Raw genomic sequence first — 23,731 nt, 5'->3', positions numbered from 1 at the left:
AAACTTTAACATGAATAACTAACTCAAGTATTATGATGTGTCAAACCTCATGCATTAAATAGTAATACTAATAGTCAGATACGTGACCACACTATTTTTATTCATATGTTTTTTAATTTTGTCACTTGAACATTGCGCTAGTTGTTCACGTATGGCATTTTTCTTCCTCAAAGTAAACTTTAGTATGACATGGTTTTTAACATGTGCGAGCATTCTTGTTTTGGACAAAAATCTGCTAATGATCGAGTATCCAAATTTGTTAGGTGAGGTAAGGTGCTAACTCGATAATGACAAGTGTGTAATCGTAATATTGGTGAACACAAAGGTTTGATCACGTGGGAAAAAGCCCTTAACCAAGATAGTCTTAGGCCCTGTTTGTTTTCAGTAAGAGAATTATGTCTTAATCTGAATACCACATCTGAATATTAAGAGCTGGTTAAAATGTCTGAAATCTGAATCATTAATGCTGTTTGTTTTTCTAAAACATCTGAATATTAATAAACGTCTGTTTGACCATTTTAAATGTTAAAACCTTTTGCAGTTAATTTAAAATTAAAGTTGTCTTAACATAAAACATTAAAAAGAAAAGTACAACCACAACTACAATGTTTCCAAAACATCTAAGCACTCAAATTCGATTTCGCATTAATTGTGTCGTGATTCAATCTCTCATGTTTATCATGTATTGTTGATCTGCACTACTTCCATGTGATTGAAGCTCATCATCATCATCATCATCATCACCGTTGTCGTCATCACCATCAATAGGCATTTGAGGATGATCATATTGAAAGAATAGCTCATCACTTAAGCCTTCTTTTCGTATATAGTTATGAATTGCAAAGCATGCGATAGTGATGTCTCTTCGTTTAACCAAAGGATATGGTGGCATTTTCTTCAAGATAGGAAAACGTGCCTTTAACACACCAAAAGCACGTTCAATAACATTTCTAAGTTTAGCGTGTGCGTGGTTAAACTTTTCTTTGCTATTCAATGCACGTCTTCGACGAAAATCTCCAAGGCAATATCTAACATTGCGATATGGTGCCATAAATCCCCGAGTGTGTTTATATGCAGCATCACAAAGATAATATTTATCTTGAAAGAAAATAGAAACTGTTAGTGTTTATATGCAGCATCACGAATATAATATTTGATATCGTAATGATACCTGTGGGAGGAAAGGGGAACTCAAAATCAGGATCAACTAATGATTCATTCAATATTCTAGCATCATGTGCGGTGCCTTCCCATCTGGCCACAATGAATGTGAAGACCATATTGAAGTCACAAATTGCCAAAACATTTTGATAACATTCACTCCTACCTCTTGCTCTATATAAATGTTGTTTATCACGAGGGACAATAGCGTGTATCAATGTTCCGTCAAGGGCACCAACCGCTCTCTGATTGAAAAAGTTTATTACAATATACATATACATAATACAAAATATTAGAGTGGCATTTAAACTATTGTTACCTTGAAAATTCGTCGTTCCCTCCTATTATTTCCAGGAATATTTGGATTAGGATTAAATGAAGTTGGTCGTATAACTTCTTCGGCAAATATCATCATTTTGTCCAATACTTCATGAAAATACTTATGAATCGTTTCTTTTGAGTGTTGAAACCTACACTTCATCCATACAAAACCTTGATTGTGACCAATTACCATCAAGAATGTAGCCATTTTCTCCTCGACTGTTACATGTTTGCTATCTTTTAACCAACCTTTTTCTTTGAAATGTGCACATAGTCGAACAAATGAATCACGTGACATGCGCAACAACTCGATGCATTGTGTATCATTTCCGTACAAAAGCTCCATGGTAAATTCATGGCCAGACATAGAGGATGTATTATCCCTATTTCGTTTCATACGCCTTGGCCGGAAGTACTTAAAATAAAAGTAAACAAAAATAACGAAAGCGAGCTTTTGAGTATTATCCATTAACCTGTTAACACAAATGCACAAAGTCACATACATACCAAATAGTTCATAGGATAAGCACCAAAATAATTCATGGAATAAGCACCAAATAGTTCATGGAACAAGCACCAAATAGTTTGTAGCATAAGCACAACTAGTTCAAAAAAAAAAAATAATAACCAACTAGTTCACATAAAACGTACCAACTAATTCTCAAAAAAGGTACCGACTAGTTCACAAAATGTATCATCTAGTTCATAACAAAGTCACAAAACACGAAACAGAACTACTTCAAAATCCCCAAAGTCTTCGCCATCATTGTAATCCAATTTTTAAGACCTCCGGATTCGATGGTAGAGTCATCCATGCCTCTCTATAGTTGTTTGAAGGTTGGCTAAAGATACCAAATGCGGCTAAGAAAATTGGATCTGTGGCTTCCAACCCAAGTCCCTTTAACTTATCATGACATTCATCAATTGTCAGCCTCACCGGTTTGTTTTCAGCTAAATTGGCAATTACCTTTCTCATGTCTACCTCTAGGTCAGTCAAATTAATGGTGTGTTTAGCCTTTTTATTGGCCCGAACCCGATCTTCCTTAGGAGCATTTGTGTGTTCGGGGATTGAGGAATCACCTTCAAAGCCTGTATCATAGCCGGTTTCTTCATATGTGTTTTCTTCGTATGTGTTTTCACCATCTAGACTCTCAATAGGACCACTATCAATCTGAAGAAGTGGAATGACAGAAGCTTGGGAAGATGAGGAAGCTCGACGGGGAGCAATGGGACGACGGATAGAACCTGTTGCTGAATTCTTATCGAATAGAGTTGCACAAAGCTCATGATTAGCTAATGGCGTGGTTTTCAATGAAGTTGCCTTAAGATGAACCTATATTTAATTTGGAGACGTTTACAATTAATAGGTAATATATATATATTAGAAAAGTATACTTGTAAACAAACATTGCAAACAGCGTCCCAATCTTCATTTGTTAGCGTAAACATATTTGTGTGAGGGTTATAATTGTTTCCAGTCTTTCTTTTCAGATAAGACCAAGCTAAATACTTTGCTCTGAGATAATCATACTTGTTTTTTAATTGTTTTTGTTCAACCGCCATGCCATATGCTTCCAATAGTTTTGTACCAACAGCAGCCCAAGACTCCCTTTGTAAGCTTACTCCCATATAGCCCACCCTAACCGTTTCTTCTATATATGTCTCTAAAAAGAGTTTTTCTTGCTCTGTCGTAAGTTTCAATCTCTTATCACCCATGCCTAAGATCAACAAAATAGGGCCGCTGACATAATATTTTTAGAAGGTTTCTAAGCATTTGACTTTGAAAAAATTTATGAAATTAACACCTAAATGTTAATACATTATATATAAGTTCCATGGTAAACTTGGGAATGCATCTATTTGGTAAACTTGTTGTACAAATATATTAAATAATAATATCAACCCTTTCCATATACATAAGTTCAATTACTAATGGCAATATTTACTTGGGAAGATGCAAGTCAAAATGTTTTGAGTTGGAAAAAGAGGCTTCAAATCGGATACGATGCGGCACAAGGTTAGTATCAGATTACTTAAACTTTGCATTCTACAAGCACATATATGTTAATACATTATATATAAGTTCCATGGGTTGATTGGGGATACCCGAGCTGCTGTGAAGATGCTTTCCGAATCATCAGCTCAAGGGTACAAGGAATTTCAGGCAGAAGTAAGTTTTCCATGAAAAGTTAACATCTTCTTAACAATCAAAAACACAAAGTCATAGATAATATTCAAAACCCTAACAAACCCATGAACAAAATAACCTTAAAACATCAAGAAATCAGCCATACTAATCAAGATTCAACTAGAAAAGATAACCCAGATCTACACATTCATACCAATAATAAACAATAGCATCGATCTCACCTGAAATTGGGGGAAAGAGGAAGACCGGTGGAGATGGAGGGCCGGCGGAGGTGAAGACCGGCGGAGGTGAAAACCGACGGAGGTGAAGACCGTCGTAGGTGGAGGGGAGGCGGTGGTGGAGACAGCGAACCCTAGAGAGGGAGGCAGCTCTGACCGTGTTTTTTGAGTAATAAGAGGTTTGTTTACCTCTTTTTCTTTAAGAAGCCATTCAGAAGTTTTACCTCTTAATAATAAACAAAAAACAAACAGCCGAACCTCTTAATTCCTCTTACCAAATCAGACTTCAAAGGCCATTAAGAGGTTTTTTTGAAAAACAAACAGGGCCTTACTTCGTTCAAAACTTATCAAGGTAATCTTTGGTCGAATCTCATCAATCAAGGATTAATTAAGTAATCGTTGGTTGAATCTTTTCGGTCAAGGATCAACAAGGTAACCTTTGGTCGATGAGTATGTGATTATCGTGGTCTCCGGCACAAAAAACCCCGGACGGTGAATACTATTACCGTCGTTTATATTAGATAAAAAAGGTGTTACAATTGTTGTGGAGTAAATGATCGAGATTACAAAGTAAGCTAGTGAATAGAGAGAATGCTTGTTTCTGCTCTAGTGTGTGTGATAATACATGTGTGTCCTACTCGATCATAGCTCAACTAAATAAGAAAATATCACTAACAATATTTACTAACTATCCGGAAGTCTTCCACTAGCCGCTCCACGACCTTTGACCACGTGCCAATAGCCGGCCAGTAGCGAGATAAGCGGGAGAACGAGTCTTGTAGCCGTTGTTGATATTTAAACATCTATCTTCACATGAGTTCATCCATTAACAGCTACATTGAATTAGGATCCTGGATCCATGCTCCAGCTAGAGAATGCTCTGTGAGGATAATTGATACAAGTATGTCTTAAAGCTGCCACACCTGTCTAACACATCACCATACTAAACGCAATCATTAGTAAACAAGTAATACCGAGGATCGTCGATCCTTTATATCCTGATACATATTTCAAGGATAAACTATCTATAAGACAATCAAGGATAAAGGATCCTCAGTATAAAATTCATGGCCTAACAATTGCCCCCAAAATGGCGGGTGACAGTGGAATACAGCTGTCATTTTGAAATTCAAAATTGCTGCGAAAACTGATAGATGGGACGGTTTTGCCAGAACATTTACCATTTAACCCCCAAGGTTAATTATAACCGTCTTTATATGCCGCCCTATATCTTTGATTATATACACGGCTTCTTCCGACGCATCAGGTATCCTTCCTACCTTTCTCTCTTATTTTCTTTAATCATGTTTGTTGCTTCGTCTTCTTCTTCTCCGGCTCCTTCTAATCCTTCCGAACAGATTTCCGATGACTGTGAGTTGTCAGAAATGGAACCTCAGTGCCTCATTGCCAATCCGTCGGCCGAGATTTGCAAATTTACGGATCCCGAGGTCGACGGTTTTCACTCGTTATTTCCTCCGAGAACCTTATTCCGACCCTACGAATCCAGTGTCAGGTGTGACGTATACTCCAAGGTTTAGATCTGTTTTCCGGCGACTCCATTTTTGATTGGCTACAAGTACCCTTTTCCATCTTTTACCCAAAGTTTTTTAGATTCTACCGGCATATCCTACATACAGGCTATGCCGATGATTTGGAGGGTCTTCAGCACTATCGAGAGAATCATCGAAGAGGAGAAAATCGATTTCGGCCTTCCCGAGTTATCATACTTATATACCCTCACTACCCACGGTCCTGCTTGTTTCATCTTCAAATCGAAGCCCCGACAGCCCCATCCGATCTCAAAAGCCACGCTAAATGATTCCGTGTTGAGGAATCAGTTTTTCTTCGTAAAACGCGACTCAATACCAGGGGGAACTGATCTTCCTTCAACGTGGGTCACGAAGGGTAGGATCCTGGATCCTTAAGGAATAGCAGGATCCTTTATTCTTCAATTTTAATCCTTATTCTTTCTTGTTGTCTGCAACTGAGAACTTCGCTTCATCGAGTAAACTACCTGGAACAGAAGAGAAAGCAAAACGGTTCCTAGAGCTGGATACCGAAGTTAGGACCTTTCAAGCTCGATTTGCTGAAGGTTTTTGTGATATCTCCTCAAGTTCTAGCATGTCAAGTAAGTTAATAAATTTAAGGTAAACAAAATAAAATAGTACACTTATCTGTCGACTTTTCTTCTACAGGCACCAAGAAATCAGGAAAGTCCTCTCTCAAGTTCTCCCTAGATGACATCGACTGTATGGTTACTTCTCCTGCTGTCAAGAAGGAGGCTTCAAAGGCTGGCACTAGCTCCGAGCCCAAGACTGCCACGACCAGGGCCAAATCCGCAGCTTCCAAGAGGAAAAGATCCTCTGATCCCGAGACCCATTACGACATTGTCAACTCTGTAAGTATACTGTATCTGTCCTTTAGTATTTTAGGATCCAGTATTGTCCCAATTCTGATATGAACTGCGATCGCTATGAGGATCACTATGAAAATATTATCCACCATATGAGCGAGAAAATATCAGGGTTAGGGAAAGCTGTGGTTGTTAAGGACAAGACTATGATCCAGCTCTCCATGGAGAAGAAACGGTTGGAGGATCAGCTATCCTTAGCCGAAGCCCAACGTCAAGAGGCAGTGGAGAAGGCAACTGATGAAGCCAAGGTGTGGGCTGCTAGGTCGATATTGCAGGCGCGGATCAAGATGGCGACGGAGGTCGGTGATCCTGCTTTTGACAAGTCGGCCTGGGATGGGGAGAAATGGAAGGTTGCTCTTGACGACCTTGGTGGTGAGGATGATGAGGAGATGGTGTAACATTCGTTACTTTTCAAACCCGAAAACCTGACCCATTTCAAATTTTCGGTTTGGTTTCTATTTAAATTTATATATTTTTATAATATTATTAATTAATCTCAATTTTCGTTAATGTATTTTATGTGATCATTTCTATGCAATTATACATTTCACCACCCTTGTAGTATTACATGCTCATTTAAAACAGTCATAATCAAGATCAAATATTTATGTACATGTCCCATGCAATTTACTAGAATTATTATTTAACAACAACTACTACTTTTATTATTTATAATTATTATTATAAATTTTATTATTATCATCATCTTTTCATATGTTACTTAACTAATAAAAACTAACGAATGTTTTAATTCAATAAAATTTATTAAAATAGTTAAACCTTTTGAATACCCTATTAAACAATTTTTAATTTATGTTTTAATTATATTAAATATGATTAATTTTCATAAGACATAATAACTCTATATTTTCAATATAAAAGGAAGACAAATCATCCATTATTTTCACACCTCAATCCATTATTTTCTTAAGTTTAAGAGCACTAACAAGTAAGTTGCTACCATTTCAAGCATTTGATAGCTTTCGTTTTGATTTTATCTTGAATGTTCATACTTGTTCATAAGTTGTTCTTCATGATCATGTTACTTTTATCATAAAAATATTATATCTTGATTTTAAGAATCATTATGATCATTGATATCCAAGATGAACACTTTGATTTTTCTAAATCTTGGATCAAGCCTAGTTATTTTGCAAGAACAAACATGAATATATATTTATCTAAATCTTATGATTTGTTTATAATCGTAACTTATAAACTTTCTTTCAAATAAGATTATTTATAAAAATTTCTTTTATTTAAAATATTTTACAATAGATATAACATACTTCATATCTTTGAATTAATAATTGAGTAAATTAATTATTGTTTATTTTATTTCAACATAACTACTATTTATAATTTTCTTTAAGAGAATTCATGCAAAACATTTAAGTTAATTAATTAATTATGTTACTTGGAAACAAATGTTTAATCATAAATTGTTATTAATATTATTATTTAATCTTATATTAATAAGTTATAATTATTTGTCTACAAATCATTCTTCAACTAATAAACATCATTATGATTTATATAAATTTTATTCATTTTTGTTAAACTCACTAAAAATCCCCAAGTCCCCATTTACCATAAGTCAATTAACTTTATAATTCCGGTAGCTAGTCCTTGATTTTTGTATCTTCGTTATTATTTATAGTTTCGTGAGATTCAATTCCTTCGTTTGTTAACTCGCTTTCGGTTATTATTTCAAGTTGTCTCCAATATCAAAGGTGAGTTTCTCACACCCCCTTTTTACCCTCTTTAACTATTTTGGGGGTAGCATATATATCCTATCAAAAATGCAATTTATTTTATTTATTATTTACAAACTACAATTCGCATCATGGACTTGTGTGTTTACTTATTACTTGCTCAATTATTACGTGCATGGATTTCTTTGATAAGTATGATCATACGCCCCCCTTTGCACCCATGGACCATTTGTTTCTGGTGGAAAAGGAACTCCGATCTGAGTACGTTGGTGCACAATCCCAACTGGAAAAGACTTTCATTTATTCTTTACACTCATGGACCATTGTTTCTAGTGTAAAGAACCCTTATGTGTTTTTCACAAGTTTTCATGGAATTGTATGGTTTTTATGTAGTATTTAAACTGTGTGAACTCGCCAACTATTCAATTAGTTGACTTTATTTTATATATATGCTAAGGGTACTTTCATTAGAAGGTGAAATGAAGAGGATACTAGAAGTTAAGTTATCTAGATAATAAACAAGAAGATGTTTGTTTTGTTCCTTTTCCCTTGTGTTTGTTCATTTGAAATAAATTGTGTACTTGATGCTTTGGAATGAATTAATGATAATATTGTCCCTTAATAGTGTCACATGTGTTTTGGGCAATCTGTACGTCACACTCAGGCGTTTCCGCTTTAGCCGGGGTGTTACAGATTGGTATCAGAGCCGTGACTATAAGATAGGACATTAGAAGTAGTGTTCTAGTAGGTTATAGTTTATTTGCTTAATTGTTTAGGTTGCATGATTAGAAATTATGTGAGCCTTATTTGATTGTTCAATGCACATTATTCAGTTATTATTAATTTGTTTATGCCTCATATACGCAAATACTATTATACTGATGATTCAATTACCTCGATTACACAGGCACACACAAGTCCAAAGGTTTATGTTTAATGCAATGATTTTCAATAATCAAATTTTCGATATTTGGTTGTCCGATATATTTTTTCTTCTTAAAGATGGTTTCGTTATGGCGGGTATGTAGTAAACTATAAGGGGGGCGTGCCTGTTTTCCGAAACTCTTGACACCAAGGTTATTGAAACCTAAGGATAAGCAATGCGTATAAATCTCAATCAGACGCGGGACCCTGTTGCTTACCTGGAGAGTTAGGAAAGAGCATGAACTCTATTAAGCCAAAGCATACCACTTTCAACGCCATATGAATCACAACTTTAAGTTTTCAAACGCGACCATGTTCTCTTTGTGAAAAGAATATGGTTGCACTCCTCTATGTTTTACAATGTGTTTTAACTGGAAGTCTGTACACGAATACCCAGCTTTCGGTTAGATTTAATTATGCATTTTCATACGAGAATAGTTAAGTTTTTAAAAAAATTTTGTGACACGTTTTCTTTATTTATACGCTCATTTACAGCTTAAACTTTTAAAAGTTTGCAAAGTAATAACCAAATTTCAAACGATTCCTTTGTTATTTTACTATTATGTTTTAGAATTGAAAATTTTAAAGTTATGGTGATACATAAATGGTTGGATTTCGATTTGATTACTATATTATTTTGTTTATTTACTACTACGTTTTAGAATTAAAAATTCGAAAGGTCATGATGATACATGAATGGTCGAATTTCAAATCGATTACCATATTTCCATATTCATTTACCCTTATGTTTTAGAAGTGAAAATTTAAAAAGTCAGGGTGGTTCATGAACACTCGATTTTCAATTCGATTTCACTATTTATTGTTAAGTTTAATATTTTTTCCATATGATTATTCAATAATTTATGAGGTTTTCGTTTATTGAAAGGTGAAAACTCATGACGTTTCATGGGGATTCCAATTTCGATTTCATATTTGTTTCATGCGATTACTTTTATGTACTTGTTTTTATTGATGTATTTATTAGTCATTTTCACACTTACGTCCCAAGTCACGCGAATTCTTCAAGTTTCGTATCGCGCCTTCTCGTTTTCCAAGTTGTCGCGCTCAACCCACAAAATGACAATCCGAGTTATCAAGCAAATGGCCTCTGCGATCCCAATCACCCCACGATTAACCATACCCACCTTCATCGCTATAATAAATTCAAATTCAAACCAACACCATTCTTGGTAACGCAAGCTAAACTCAACCGAAAAGCCTCGCGCTGAAACACACCCTTTGTACAGTATGTGTAAATCCCACCACTTTACTTCCCTGAAACGTTGATATACTTCAATATGTGGTAGATTCAATTACCACTTATTTCTAAAACCCACCCAAACTCAACGCCACTCACCCATCTGCAAGACCTGTACCTAACCATTTGTCTCAATCACATGTTTTACCTCATGCTTCAAGCCTGCTATCATTGTGGTGACCCTAGCACACCCGCTATACTTTGGAAGGCCTAACTTGTTTCCGCCATGCAATATCCTCACCCCGCATCCTTTGTCGACCTTACACGATTTTCCGGTTCCAATACTTAGATCTTTACAAAACTTATCAAACTCGTCTATATTTTTTTTTGCATACCTCCCTACATTTTATTTCTTTTACTAACGCCTCACGCCTAATCCCAAATCCTTAGTTATTTTAATCTTCATTCAAATTGATTTTATTTAGAAAGAATTTATTACCTCTATTATTATTATTATTATTATTATTAAAGTTATTAATATCACCATCATTATTAATATTACTACTACTATTATTATTAGTACCATCACCGTTACCATCATTATTATTATTACGGAAATTATCAATATGATTATTATTAGAATTGTTGTTATTATTATTATTAATATTTTTTTATTATTATTGATATTAGTAATATTATTATTACCAGTATCATCGTCACTACTATTATATAATAATATTTAAAGTATAATATTTGCTTCAAACAAGTTTTGAGCCCTTTTGAAACTATTTTTTTATTTAATAATATTTTTATTATTATTATGATTAGTAATATTATTATTACTAGTATTATCTTCACATCTAATAAGAATGTAATTATTATTTCAAACCGTATTAAAAGTAAACTTTTTGTTTCAAACAAATCTTAAGCCCTTTTGAGGCTATATTTCATTCAACAAGTCAGGTTATTTGACAATCTCTTTCCTAGGTCGCTGGCCAAAAGAAAACATTTATTTTTACGTTAAGGATTTCATAAAATTCTCAAGTTTTAGTGCTAGTTAAAAACGTTTTGCCTAACTAAAATAGAATAATCTTATTTCACCATGAGATATAAAAACACCACGATTTACAACCGATGTGATATATATATATTCCTTTCTTTCCCCTTCATTAACGCCAATGAGTTTCGGCTAAGAAATCATGGCACCATCTCTCACGTAAACTTTCATACCCCAAACAAACAGACACTTGAGATGACAAACGTCGAAAGCTACATTTACTTTTTTTCTTCACGTATGTTTCGAACTTACCCAAAGTGATTTTTATATCCACTTCTTTAGAATATTGTTTACGAAGTTATTTCGATTGTTCATTGATCTTTGATCCATATTCTTTTGTATTTTACGAAACGCAAATTCGTACATCATCCTAAGTCGCATTTTGTGAATCGGTTTACGTTTGTTACCTCGGGATCTATGACCAATTTCCCATCAATGTAATCGTTAAGTGGAAATTGAGACTATGAACATGTATGTGTACATAGTTACCTAATAGAAACCGTATTTTCATTTTTATTTCTACATTTTACTATCGGTGACCGGTTCTCCCCAAACGAATTCGTTTACTTAGAACCCCGAACTGTGTCCCATGTACATGCCGAGTTTATGTTACGTTATATTTTTACACAAATTGTTTTGCTTATTCGGGTACTTCTCTTTCACTCGATGTTTTATTTAAACCATTTTGTGGTTCTTGATTTCATCAGTTTGGAACAAATGCTTTATTATGATTTCGAAATTTCAATTATTTACTTTGATAAACTCAAGGTTGCTATTGGAACTTTTATTTCACAAACTTAATGGATTTCCATATTGTGATAATAGAATATTGTTTATCTATTTTATTTCAAATTATTAATTTATATGTTATAATGTTCACTTTATTTCATCTCAATGTTTTATTTGAATCAATATATTGTTCTTGATTTCATCAATCTAAGACAAATACTTTATTTTAATTTTGAAGTTCTAATTATATACTTGATAAGCACAAAGTTACTATTGGAAAAATTTTCTTTTCACAAACTTAATCGATTTCAAAATTTTAATATTAAAATTTCGTTTATCCATTTCATTTCAAGTTATTATCAATTTACATGTTTATAAGATATAATTGTTTATTCCTCTCGACGTTGCCATTGGTCACGTCTATGTTTTATTGGAGATTTTCATTTGTTAAACATCATGATATTTTGATACTTAAAAGTTTCGTTTATTTAAGCTATTCTCGAACCTAATGCGTTATCAAGTTAAATATTCATATTTCGTTGGTTAAATTCCACGTTTACTTACCACGTTATCCTGGACCCCATAATTATTTCAATCACATGTTACGATGTTCATAATTCTAAATGCTTCATTCTTTAACTTCATTACCTCGTTTATTTCGTTTTTTTTTAAATCATTTACTTGGTTTAGACTCGATGATATTATTTACTTGACTTACTGTTTCGCGTCGTCCTTAGTCTGAATGGTCTATCAATATGTTTTAGTAATGCTTACCCTTTAAATTCATTATGTTTTTTTTTATTTTCAACGTTCTATATGAGAATTTTATGTAATTATAAAGTCCATGTCTTAGAACCACACAATAGAGCAAGTTATATGGACCATCCGACGATAGAGGTAATTATGGGTCGACACGTAATTATCAAAGTCCTTGCATGAAAAATATAATAAGTCCGCTTGTGCGAAATAACTCAGAACTTGGAATGATTTTTGGAGAACGGGGCAAATACAATATGATAAGGGCATGGTGGATACGCCGCTGGTACATCCTATATATAAGTGTCCTTGTCATATTTTCTATTTGTGCGTTCTTTCGGGTCATTCAAAGATCTACATTATTTTATTTTTAATTATGCATGTATAAATTTCCAACAACTCCGTTTATTAGTTGTACTCTATTAAAAAAAATTTATTTTAATTTCGGGACGAAATTTCTAAAAGTTGTAAGTCCTGTAACATTCGTTACTTTTCAAATCCGAAAACCTGACCCATTTCAAATTTTCGGTTTGGTTTCTATTTAAATTTATATATTTTTATAATATTATTAATTAATCTCAATTTTCGTTAATGTATTTTATGTGATCATTTCTATGCAATTATACATTTCACCACCCTTGTAGTATTACATACTCATTTAAAACATTCATAATCAAGATCAAATATTTATGTACATGTCCCATGCAATTTACTAGAATTATTATTTAACAACAACTACTACTTTTATTATTTAAAATTATTATTATAAATTTTATTATTATCATCATCTTTTCATATGTTACTTAACTAATAAAAACTAACGAATGTTTTAATTCAATAAAATTTATTAAAATAGTTAAACCTTTTGAATACCCTATTAAACAATTTTTAATTTATGTTTAATTATATTAAATATGATTAATTTTCATAATTTCCTTAAGACATAATAACTCTATATTTTCAATATAAAAGGAGGACAAATCATCCATTATTTTCACACATCAATCCATTCTTTTCTTAAGTTTAAGAGCACTAACAAGTAAGTTGTTACCATTTCAAGCATTTGATAGATTTCGTTTTGATTTTATCTTGAATGTTCATACTTGTTCATAAGTTGTTCTTCATGATCATGTTACTTTTATCATAAAAATATTATATCTTGATTTTAAGAATCATTATGATCATGGATATCCAAGATGAACACTTTGATTTTTCTAAATCTTGGATCAAGCCTAGTTATTTTGCAAGAACAAACATGAATATATATTTATCTAAATCTTATGATTCATTTATAATCGTAACTTATAAACTTTCTTTCAAATAAGATTATTTATAAAAATTTCTTTTATTTAAAATATTTTACAATAGATATAACATACTTCATATCTTTGAATTAATAATTGAGTAAATTAATTATTGTTTATTTTATTTCAACATAACTGCTATTTATAATTTTCTTTAAGAGCATTTATGCAAAACATTTAAGTTAATTAATTAATTATGTTACTTGGAAACAAATGTTTAATCATAAATTGTTATTAATATTATTATTTAATCTTATATTAATAAGTTATAATTATCTGTCTACAAATCATTCTTCAACTAATAAACATCATTATGATTTATATAAACTTTATTCATTTTTGTTAAACTCACTAAAAATCCTCAAGTCCCCATTTACCATAAGTCAATTAACTTTATAATTCCGGTAGCTAGTCCTTGATTTTTGTATCTTCGTTATTATTTATAGTTTCGTGAGATTCAATTGCTTCGTTTGTTAACTCGCTTTCGGTTATTATTTCAAGTTGTCTCCAATATCAAAGGTGAGTTTCTCACACCCTCTTTTTACCCTCTTTAACTATTTTGGGGGTAGCATATATATCCTATCAAAAATGCAATTTATTTTATTTATTAAATACAAACTACAATTCGCATCATGGACTTGTGTGTTTACTTGTTACTTGCTCAATTATTACGTGCATGGATTTCTTCGATAAGTATGATCATATGCCCCCCTTTGCACCCATGGACCATTTGTTTCTGGTGGAAAAGGGACTCCGATCTGAGTATGTTGGTGCACAATCCTAACTGGAAAAGACTTTCATTTATTCTTTACACTCTCGGACCATTGTTTCTAGTGTAAAGAACCCTTATGTGTTTTTCACAAGTTTTCATGGAATTGTATGGTTTTTATGTAGTATTTAAACTGTGTGAACTCGCCAACTATTCAATTAGTTGACTTTATTTTATATATATGCTAAGGGTACTTTCATTAGAGGGTGAAATGAAGAGGATACTAGAAGTTAAGTTATCTAGATAATAAACAAGAAGATGTTTGTTTTGTTCCTTTTCCCTTGTGTTTGTTCATTTGAAATAAATTGTGTACTTGATGCTTTGGAATGAATTAATGATAATATTGTCCCTTAATAGTGTCACATGTGTTTTGGGCAATCTGTACGTCACACTCAGGCGTTTCCGCTTTAGCCGGGGTGTTACAGATGGTCGAGAACACCGAGGCTGGGACCAGTGGCGTTAAGGAGGCGGTTGAAGATGGCAAGGGAGAAGGTGATGCTGCGGTTGAGGATGCAGCTTAAGTGGGCAATGAAGGATATCAAAGACAAGGGCCGAGCCCAATTTTTTGTTTAGTGTTGATGTTTTTATGAACAATTTCTATGGTATGTAATAAACAATAGTAATTAGGATAAAGGATCCATGATCCTTAAGACAATCTTCGGGGGTGACAAAGGTGGAGAGATCCTCTGTTTGTGGGGATGAAGCCTTTGTTGCCCCTGTTTTTAATTTTCCTGCACTTATGTACTGTTAGTAACTCTTACTTAACCCGGATGGATGGTCCATCTTTTGCGTAGTGAAGTCCGGGTTAAGAATTTTGGATAAGTCCTTGCGGCTTATTTTAATTAATATATAAATCTTTTGACTTTTTACTTGTTGTTTATTTTCAAAAATTTGTTAGATATAACTTTAACATTGTTGATAGTTTGACAAATAGTTTTAAGTAAAAGATTTTTAGGATAAAAGATCCTTATGAAAATCGTTTAGGATAGAATATCCTTAGGGAAAAAATATTAGGAAAGAATATGCTTAAATAACAAATATTAGGATAAGACATGTTTAACAGTTGATAAAATTTATATAAGAGAATTCCTTCAAAGGGCACATTTTTGGATAAAGTCTCCTTAAGATAGGCAAAATTTTTAGTATTAAAACAATTTTAAGGAAATAATCCTTTTAAACTGAAAGATCCAAAATTATTGCAACAAATATCATACATAAGTTAATTAGCAGAGATCATACCAGAAGGTCTAGATAGACCTAAGTTACCAGAAGTATTGAACTCTTAATGATCCTTAAAGGAATATAGATCCTTAGTTTCTTGATCTTCAGAAGGAACTTAGAAAATCTGCTGCAAATAATTTGTAATATTAACTGGGATCAAACCCATTAAGCTGGGGACAAGCTCAAATAATATACTGGGGACATGCCCGTGCAACTGGGGACAAGCCCGTGTAACTGGGGACAAGCCCGTGTAACTGGGGACAAGCCCGTGCAACTGGGGACAAGCCCAAACTGGGGACAAGCCCAAATACGGATGTTAACCGGGGACTCGCCCAAACCGGGATTTAGCCCAAACGTGAGATAACGTGAAAACATTATAAACCGGTGGTATGGTACGTCTACCATAAATCGTAGGATCCTCCATATAGCCGGAAACAACGAAATTGTCAGTCACTAAGCGTGTATTGGTCCCGCCGCCCCGGACTATACATCGGATAGCGTGCGCTACTGGCGATCGTGAGAAAGGTGAAAACCTTTAAACCGTAGGGGATATGACCATCGGGGGTCACATCCAAACGTGGGCTAGGCCAAGAGAAATAAGATAATACCTCTAATGCAAAGGAGAGGTGGCCAACCTCTTGAACATCAAATGAATCATTATAATCCTGCATGGTTATTCAAAACTTGGAAAAAATAAAAGTGTTAAGAATATATTATCCTTAAATTAACATTAATAATTCTAAAAGAATAATTGATCAGAAAGATGTTACCGATTTAAGGATCCTAGATCCTTTTTTGGATAATATATCCTCTCGGGATAATGGATCCTGATCAGAAAAAATATTTCTTGAGGTGGATGGCATTCCATGCTCTTGGTAACATGTTGCCTTCCATTGTGAGCAAATGATATGCCCCCTTTCCTGCTTCTGACTCAATTTGATAAGGTCCTTCCCATTTGGGCGATAGCTTCCCATCAGCCGGATTTGTTGTGTTTTGGAAGGCTTTCCTTAACACTAGATCTCCTTCTTGAAATCTTCTGATTATGATATTTTTGTTGTATGCCCCAGCTACCCTTTGTTGATAAGCTGCCATTCTGATCTTTGCTAGGTCTCTGAGTTCTTCTATAGTATCCAAGTCTTCAAGAAGGATTTCTTTATTGGCTTCAGGATCACGGATGCTCGTTCTCGCAGTAGGAACCACCATTTCTGTGGGAATTACTGCTTCGGATCCAAACACCAATGAAAAGGGTGTTTGGCCTGTTGCATTCTTTGGAGTTGTCATGTCTGCCCAAAGAACATAAGGAAGTTCTTCAGCCCATTTTCCCTTCTTAGATCCTAGCTTATTCTTTAAATTTTTGACGATAATCTTGTTGCTAGACTTTGCTTGACCATTGGCTTGACGATGAACCGGAGTGGAAGTAATCATTTTGATGCCCCAACTGTCACAAAAGTTAGTTATTCTATTCCCGATAAACTGGGAACCATTGTCACAAACAATTTCAGCAGGAATACCAAATCTAGTTATAATATTTCATTTAATAAAAGATATTACTTCCCTTTCTCGAACTTGTACAAATGCTTCTACCTCAATCCATTTGGAGAAGTAGTCAGTCATAGCAAGCATAAAGACTTTTCCACCGGGTGCTTTTGGTAGCTTGCCTACAATATCCATACTCCATTTCATGAAAGGCCATGAGGAGGATATAGGATATAAAGGCTCCGCTGGCTGATGAAGGATGTTTGCATGTCTTTGACAAGCATCACATTTCCTTGAATACTCCACTGCATCCTTCTTCATTGTTGGCCAGAAGTATCCAGTTCTAAGTATTCTAGAAAATAATGCTCTTCCGCCTGGGTGATTGCCGCAATCTCCTTCATGAAAATCCTTGAGTACTTCTTGGATCTCAGGATCCTCAATGCATCTGAGATATGGACCTGCAAGGGATTTCCTATATACCATATCGTTTAACAAAATATATTGGGATACCTTGAGTTTGAAGGACTTGGGATTTTCTGTGGCTGGAATTTCTCCAGTCTGAATGTAGTTCTTGATAGGATGGATCCATGATCCTTTGTTATTTGAGGATAAAAGATCCCAGAGCACGATTTCTTTATCATTTGTTATCTCTCCAACTTCTTGTTCTCCTATCGCTGGCAAGAGAATGTGGATTATTGGGATTTTAAAATCCTCAGGAATCTTCAGAGATGAGGCTAAGTTTGCTAAGGCGTCTTCCCCAACATTTTCTTCCCTTGGTACCTGTGTAATACTAAATATTTCGAAAGATTTCGATAACTTCTTCACAACATCTAAATATTTCATTAGTTTCTCACCTTTAACAGCATACGAGCCATTAAATTGGTTAGTTATCAATTAAGAATCTACATAAACTTGAAGATACCTGATCCTCATGCTTTTGGCTAATTGCAAACCTGCGATTAGAGCCTCGTACTCTGCTTCGTTGTTTGTTGCTTGGAATTCACAAGCTATGGACTGGGGTAATATGTCCCCCCTGTGGCGATTTCAGTAGGATCCCAAATCATGTTCCTCTCACGTTGGATGCTCCATTAGTGAAGAGTATCCAAGGATCCTTGGTCTTTTCCAGTTGTTGGACCTCCAAGTCAGCTTTTTTTTGTAGATCACTAGTGAAATCAGCCACAAAGTCCGCCAGTGCTTGAGATTTGATTGTTGTTCTTGGCTCGTATTGGATATCAAATGCACTTAATTTAACAGCCCACTTGGCCATTCTACCTGATAACTCTGGTTTTCTAAGAACATTCTTCACAGGATAATTAGTTCTCAAAATAATAGGATGAGTTTCGAAATAATGTCTCAATTTAGTGGAAGCCATAATGAGTGCAAGAATTTACTTTTCTAAATGAGAATACCTGGCTTCCGCATCTAGAAGACTTTTACTTACATAGTAAACGGGATGCTGTTCACCTTCATGATCATTTACCAGGACGGCACTTACTGCGTTTCCTGAGACAGCTACATACAGGTATAAGGATTCTCCATCCACAGGCTTCATTAGAGCTGGAGCTGAGGATAAGTAATCCTTCAAGGCTGTAAGCGTAGCCTCATGCTTTTCCGTCCATTCAAACTTTTTATTCTTCCTAAGGATGTCATAGAAGTCCTTGCACTTCTCGGAGGATCTTGAGATGAACGTGTTGAGGGCAGCTATTCTTCCTGTGAGCCTTTGGACATCCTTTGTGTTTGTAGGAGATTTCAATTTGAGGATGGCTTCAATCTGCTCGGGGCTTGCTTCAATTCCTCTTTTAATCACCATATATCCCAGAAATTTTCCAGCCTTAACACCAACGTGGCATTTTGACGGATTCAATTTCATGTTATATTGGTCGAGGATATTGAATGCTTCCTCGAGGTCTCTAAGGTGATCCTCAGCTTTCTTTGATTTCACCACCATATCATCTATGTAGACCTCCATAGTCTTACCCAACTGATCCTTGAACATCATGTTGACTAATCTTTGGTATGTGGCCCCTGCATTTCTTAGTCCAAACGGCATAGCGGTATAACAGTATATGCCGGTAGGAGTCATGAATGTTGTATCCTCTTGGTCGGCTGGTTCCATCTGAATTTGTTGAAATCCAGAGGAAGCATCCATAAAGGTAATCATTTCATGTCCTGCCGTAGCATCCACCACGGAATCTATATGTGGTAATGGGAAAGGATCCTTAGGGCATACCTTGTTTAAATCGGTAAAATTGACACACACCCTCCATTTTCCATTCTTTATTTAAAACAACGACCACATTAGCTAGCCATCGAGGATATTGAACCTCTCTAATCATACCGGCCTTAAGAAGTTTTTCAACTTCTTCTTGTATGATCTTGTTCCTCTCAGGAGCGAATTTTCTTTGCTTCTGATGGACGGGTTTAAAAGATAAATCAAGGCCGAGTTTATGAGTGATTATCTCTTTTGTAATACATGTCATGTCCGAGTGCTTGAAGGCAAAAGTAGATCTTCTTCTCCCTAAGAAGGATATTATATCCTCCTCAATCTTACTGGGGATACCGGATCCTAGGAACACCTTTACTTCTGGATCCTCGGGGTCCAATGATATTTCTTTAAGGTCTTTCTCCCGAGCTTCCAGCACGTCCCTAGTTGCTATGCTATAGTTTGCTTGGCTGTTGGCTTCATTGACGATGAATAATAGTTCCTAGCCTCCGCTTGGTCACCCACTATCTTTACAACTCTCCAAGGCATAGGTTTCTTGATGCATTGGTGATAGGTTGAGGCTACAGCCTTCATTCCACGGAGCCAAGGCCTACCTAAAATAACATTGCAACAGGAAATGTTATCTATAACACAAAATTTTTGGTATGAATTTAACCCTTCGATATAAATTGGGAGGTTGATGTCCCCCAATGTCTTCTTGGTTTCACCACCGAAACCGACTAGCACCGATGTCCTAGGAATGATTTCTGAATCCGGGATGTTCATCTTCTTGAGGACATCATGTTGGATAATGTTGATTGAGCTGCCACCATCAACTAGGATCCTGCGTACATAATGGTTAGAAATAAATAAAGTAATAATCAAACCGTCATGATGAGGATCCTTAATGTTCAGCTTGTCTTCCTCATCGAAGAATATTCTTTTGTCTGTTGTTAAGGTGGTTGATACTATTGGTCGATCTCCATTATCCATCTTGATTTCTTTGGCAAGTCTTTTTGCTGCAGAGAAAGAAGTTCCACATATGTTTGAACCTCCCGAGATGAAATTGATCGTTTGCACATCCAGCTTGTCTTGATGAGGATCCTGGATTCTTGAATTGAAAAAGATTATCTGATCAGTCACTCGGGTAGTGGAGATGAGTGGTCTTCTCTCATCGTCCAATTCGAATTCTACTACAGGATTTTCTTTTATGGCACAAGAATCTTGAAACAATTCGTAGTCTCTGGAGACAAAGTTGATCACATGAGCATCTGGTGGTGGTGGTGGTGGTGTTGCTTTCTATGGAAGGTGTTCAGGATCCTGGATCTTGGATTTTTTTCCTTCCCAAGAGTTCTTTAATGTGACCCTTGCTCAAGAGGTAACCAATTTCACTCCTTAAGCCGATGCACTCGTCTGTCGTGTGGCCAAAGTCTTCGTGGAAAGCGCACCACTTAGATTTGTCCTTGAAACCGACAATCTTCTCATTCTTTCGCGGACACCTCGCTTTTTCTCCCAGATCCTTCATGGCACAGATCAAGCCATGAGTGTCTACAGAGAAACAATAGTCGGAGATGCAAGGATAGTCTTCATCGTCATCTCCTTCTTCAACTGCTTGTACGTTTTGATTGTTGAACTTGGTGTACGGCTTCGAATTGTTGTTCCTGTTCCAGGATCCTTTATTCTTTTCGGGGTTTTCTTGTTTTGTTTGTCCCCCAAGACGATCCTAGATCCTTCTGTCTTCTTCCAATCGGATGTATCTCAATGCCCTGTTTCTGACTTCGTCTAATGTCCTGCATGAAGTCATCACTAAATCATCATAAAAGGGGGAGCTCTTCTGAATTCCCATCTTGAATGCTTCAACAGCAGTAGTCATGTCAAGATTTGGGATTTCTAGAGCTTCCTAGCCAAACCTGGTAACGAAATCCCTAAGAGATTCATCACTAGGTTGGATAACACGATATAAATCACTGGTTAACCTCTCAAATTTCTGACTACATGAAAATTGAGCGTTAAATAAGTTAACTAAGTGAGAGAAAGAAGTAATTGAAAAAGGAGGAAGACTTAGCAGCCATTTTAGAGCGGCTCGCGTTAGTGTGGATCCAAAGCCTTTGCATAGGCAAGCTTCTTTGAGTCTCTCCGGAATAGGATTGATCTCCATTCTTTCCCTATACTGTGCTACATGTTCTTCAGGATCAGTGGTTCCGTCATAAGTCTTCATATTCGGAGTCTGGAACCGCTTCGGGATTTCAGCATCACAGATAGGTGGAGCAAATCTGGATAACTTGTGGCTTCTCTCAGGTATCTCGGGGATTGGTCTTATGACTCCGGGAACACTGGATATCATATCCTTGAGCTTCTGCAGCTCCTTGGACATAGCTTGGTTGATACCTGCATCCTGCATGGAACCACGGTTAGCATCCAAGGGTAAAGGATCGTATAAGTTACCTCTTTGCTGAGTGAAGGTTGGCATCTCGGATGAGTAGATGGGATAAGAGGAGTCTGCGATAAGAGTTGGTCCTCTAGAGGCTATGGTCTGCATGGGGATTATGTCTCCTTCATGGACTTCGGAGGATCGTTGATGTTGGACGCCTGAGGATCCTTGATTTGGAAAGAAGGATCCTTGATTCGGGATGAAGGATCCTTGGGGTTGGGTACTGTAGGATCCTTGTGGAAGGATAGTTGATCCTTGCCGATAATATGAGGATCCTTGATTCTGTGACCCATGGATCCTTGTTGGAGGATAGATGATCCTTGCTGAAATAGCGAGGATCCTTGGGTCTGTTGACCCATGGACCCCTGTTGAAGGATAGATGATCCTGGCTGAAATAGCGAGGATCCTTGGGCCTGTTGACCCATGGACCCCTGTTGAAGGATGGATGATCCTTGTGAGAACTGAGCCATGGATTCTGGACTGGTGAAATCCAACATCCTTGGCATCAGGGGGGTGAGATCCTCTGCTGGCCTCTTGTTCTTCTTGAGATCTTCTATTTCACGGAGGATCCTCTGGTTGGTCTTGTTCTGCTGCTCCATGTATGCTTTAACCTACGAAAACATAGATGAAACATCACTGTTAGTATTAACCACCGGGGCAGCAGCAGCGGTTTTTGAGCTCTGGAAGACTGGTAGTTGCGTCTTGCTCCCAGCAGCAGCAGGCCGTTGCGTTCCCGTGATTGGGGGAGGCATCGGTGGCAAAGTCCTTGATGAGAGAGGAACCGTAGCCGGCATGGTTGATGAAGCAGAGGTTGATTGAAAGGCCATTGATAGTGATATGGGTATAAAAAAGTTGAGAATGATAGGAATAATATGGATTATAGCACCAATTTCCCCACGGTGGGCGCCAAATTGTTTTGGAAAAAAATCTGCTAAGGATCGAGTATCCAAATTTGTTAGGTAAGGTAAGGTGCTAACTCGATAATGACAAGTGTGTAATCGCAATATTGGTGAACACAAAGGTTTGATCACGTGGGAAAAAGCCCTTAACCAAGATAGTCTTACTTCGTTCAAAACTTATCAAGGTAATCTTTGGTCGAATATCATCAATCAAGGATTAATTAAGTAATCGTTGGTTGAATCTTTCGGTCAAGGATCAACAAGGTAACCTTTGGTCGATGAGTATGTGATTATCGTGGTCTCCGGCACAAAAAACCCCCGGACGGTGAAAACTATCACCGTCATTTATATTAGATAAAAAAGGTGTTACAATCGTTGTGGAGTAAATGATCGAGATTACAAAGTAAGCTAGTGAATAGAGAGAATGCTTGTTTCTGCTCTAGTGTGTGTGATAATACCTGTGTTTCCTACTCGATCATAGCTCAACTAAATAAGAAAATATCACTAACAATATTTCCTAACTATCCGGAAGTCTTCCACTAGCCGCTCCACGACCTTTGACCACGTGCCAATAGCCGTCCAGTAGCGAGATAAGCGGGAGAACGAGTCTTGTAGTTGTTGTTGATATTTAAACATCCATCTTCACATGAGTTCGTCCATTAACAGCTACATTGAATTAGGATCCTGGATCCATGCTCCAGCTAGAGAATGCTCTGTGAGGATAATTGATACAAGTATGTCTTAAAGCTGCCACACATGTCTAACACATCACCATACTAAACGCAAT

At 35.9% G+C, this 23,731-nt stretch overlaps 1 long non-coding RNA gene across 1 annotated transcript; it reads right to left on the bottom strand.

Annotated features, from left to right (window-relative positions):
- Positions 1-481: 481 nt before the first annotated feature.
- On the bottom strand, positions 482-3,984 carry LOC143560222 (uncharacterized). Its single transcript, XR_013140085.1, has 2 exons — positions 3,853-3,984; positions 482-3,200 (listed from the first exon to the last, which is right to left on the bottom strand). It is a non-coding gene; the product is annotated as an uncharacterized LOC143560222 (long non-coding RNA).
- Between the last annotated feature and the right edge of the window lie 19,747 nt (positions 3,985-23,731).

The sequence above is a fragment of the Bidens hawaiensis genome, unplaced genomic scaffold, assembly GCF_021521415.1.
Source record: "Bidens hawaiensis isolate Kalapana, Puna unplaced genomic scaffold, B.hawaiensis_p1.1 tig00020241_1, whole genome shotgun sequence".
Lineage (NCBI taxonomy): Eukaryota > Viridiplantae > Streptophyta > Magnoliopsida > Asterales > Asteraceae > Bidens > Bidens hawaiensis.
This window is presented reverse-complemented; position numbering and strand designations above follow the sequence as displayed.